Source organism: Pecten maximus, chromosome 19 (assembly GCF_902652985.1).
Source record: "Pecten maximus chromosome 19, xPecMax1.1, whole genome shotgun sequence".
Taxonomy (NCBI): Eukaryota; Metazoa; Mollusca; class Bivalvia; order Pectinida; family Pectinidae; genus Pecten; species Pecten maximus.
In genome coordinates, this window is record NC_047033.1 from 8,107,580 (window position 1) to 8,110,510 (window position 2,931).

Here is a 2,931-nt window from a genome sequence, read left to right on the forward strand (position 1 = left end):
TTTATAAGATAACGGCAGTGCACATACACGACCCGTCAAAGCATGTGTCATGACACGCGTCATAACTTGAAACCACATCTTCAAGCACGTGCCCAAACCAAATGTTCACACTTAAGTTTAATTGCCATACTCCTATAATCAACTCGAACTCCTTATATAACTGATATAAGTAAGTAAGACAGTATCGTCTCCTCAATAAAAACACGGCTACACACTATATATAACGTTAATATCCCTTTGTTCCTGTATAAATATTGCTCAGTAACCTAATTTCTTAGGATAACGATGTTGTCACTTACGATGACCTGAGAGTATGTGATGAGCTAATGATAGAAACAAATCTTATGTTGCCTATCTGTGGATAATTTCGAACGTTTTCCTTAGCATTGACTTTTGATGATTTTATATAATATATTTTCATTATTGAAAGTATCAATCCTCGGTAGTATAGTGGTAAGTATCCCCGCCTGTCACGCGGGAGACCGGGGTTCAATTCCCCGCCGGGGAGGATATATTTTTATTTTATTTTTTAACTTTTCCCCCTTTCAAAATAATTCTCTCTGGATGACTGTTTAATTAATTCCATAATCACTGTTGCATAAATGTTATTCGGAAATGTGTTCAATATAAATCGGTTTTTAATACATGGTGTTTTAATGTATCATATTGAGTCGAAAGTGTTGCTAGGAGTCGAATCTTATAACCATGTGCGAGCATTGTCTGTACAGCAAGTAGACTAATTACCAGCTGTAGTACTTCCTACACAAAGAAGTAAGATTTTGAAAGTTTCCTCTCATTTTTTGTTTATATACCGTGTCTTTAGTCATTAGATAACAGAATTTTTTTAATTCCCGATATCAAATTATACATTGGGACACATCGGGCATCAGTGTGTCGTCACAATGCAAAGACCAGCGAGGTGACCTGAGGTAAGTCACTAAACAAAATGTGGAGGAGGTGACCTGAGGTAGTGTCGTCACTATACAAAGCTGATGGAGGTGACTTGAGGTAGTGTCCTCACTATACAAAGAGGAGGGAGGTGACCTGAGGTAGTGTCGCCACTATACAAAGAGGATGGACGTGACTTGAGGTAGTGTCGTCACTATACAAAGAGGAGAGAGGTGACCTGAGGAAGTGTCGTCACTATACAAAGAGGAGGGAGGTGACCTGAGGTAGTGTCGCCACTATACAAAGAGGATGGACGTGACTTGAGGTAGTGTCGTCACTATACAAAGATGATGGAGGTGACTTGAGGTAGTGTCGCCACTATAAAAAGAGGATGGACGTGACCTGAGGTAGTGTCGTCACTATACAAAGCTGATGGAGGTGACTTGAGGTAGTGTCCTCACTATACAAAGAGGAGGGAGGTGACTTGAGGTAGTGTCGTCACTATACAAAGATGATGGAGGTGACTTGAGGTAGTGTCGTCACTATACAAAGAGGAGGGAGGTGACTTGAGGTAGTGTCGTCACTATACAAAGAGGAGGGAGGTGACTGGAGGTAGTGTCGTCACTGTACAAAGAGGAGGGAGGTGACCTGAGGTAGTGTCGTCACTATACAAAGAGGAGAGAGATGACCTGAGGTAGTGTCGCCACTATACAAAGAGGAGGGAGGTGACCTAAGGTAGTGTCGTCACTATACAAAGAGGGGAGAGGTGACTTGAGGTAGTGTCGTCACTATACAAAGAGGAGAGAGGGGGGTGGACATACAAAAAAACCCAAGGGGGCCCCACATACAAAGGGGGGGGAGGTGAAAGGGGGGTCCGTCCCCAAAAAAAAAAAAAAAAGGGGAAAGGGGGTTTCCTTAAAAAAGGGAAAAAAGGGGGGGAAAGGGGGGAATAACCCGAGGAGGTGCCCCCAACCCAAAAAAGAAGGGGGGGGTGACCTAAATAGGGGGTCACTATACAAAAGGGGAGGGGGCCGAGGTAGTGTTCCCCCCCAAAAAAAAAAAAAGAGGGGTTGGGGGGAAAAAAAAAAAAGGGGGGTGGAGTGTGTCCCAAAAATAAAAAAGGGGGAGGGGGGACCCGAGGGTGTTCCCCATACAAAAAAGGGAGGAGGGGACGGGAGTTCGTTTCGGGGGGGTGTGGGGTGCGCACTATACAAAAGGGGGGGGGGGGGTTTTAGGAGTTCGCCTAAAAAAAGAAAAGGGGGGGTGAAGGGGGCGTCCTTTTCAAAAAGGGGGGGGGGAAAGGGAGGTGCTAAAAAGGAAAGGGGGGGGTTTTTCCACAAAAAGGGCGGAAAGGCCGAAAGGGGGTGTCCCTTCAAAAAAAAAATTACCCGGGGGTGCCTAAAAAAAGGGGGGGGGGCCCTAAGGGGAAAAAAAAAAAGGGGGGGACCTGGGTTTCCCCAAAAAAAAAGAGGGAAAGGGGCCCCCGGGGTTTTCCCCGGGGGGGGGGGGGGGTTAAAAAAAAAAAAGAAGGGACCTGGTAGGTTTTTCCCAAAAAAGGAAAAACCAGGAGGGGTTAAACGAGGGAATTGGGGCGGGCAAAAAAAAGGGAGAGGTGAAACGGGTTTTTTAAAAAAAAAGGGGGGGGGATGGGGTTGGGTTTTAAAAAAGGGGGGAGGGGTGGGGTTTAAAAAAAAGGGGGGGGGGGGATTTTTTTGGGCCTATAAAAAAGAAAAAAAGGGGCTTTGGGGGTTTTTTTCCCCCCCCCAAAAAAGGAGGGGGGGGGGGCCCCTAAAAAAGGGGGTACCTATAGGGTTTTAAAAAAAAGGGGATGAAAGGGGGTAGTGTCGCAATAACAAAGGGGGGGACCTGAGTAGTGTCCGCCCAAAAACAAAGAGGAGGAAGGGGCCTTGGGGGGTGTCCCAAAAAAAAAAGGGGAATTGAACCGGGGGTTTTTTTTCAAAAAAAAAGTAAAAGGGGGTTTTAAAAAGAGGGGGGGTGGGGGGTCGTCCTAACAAAGAGGAGGGGGGGGGGGTTTGGGGCCTA

At 46.1% G+C, this 2,931-nt stretch overlaps 1 non-coding gene across 1 annotated transcript; it reads left to right on the forward strand.

The window, feature by feature from the left end:
* Nucleotides 1-436: 436 nt before the first annotated feature.
* On the forward strand, nt 437-508 carry Trnad-guc. The gene has a single exon. It is a non-coding gene; the product is annotated as a tRNA-Asp (tRNA).
* The last annotated feature ends 2,423 nt before the right edge of the window (nt 509-2,931 follow it).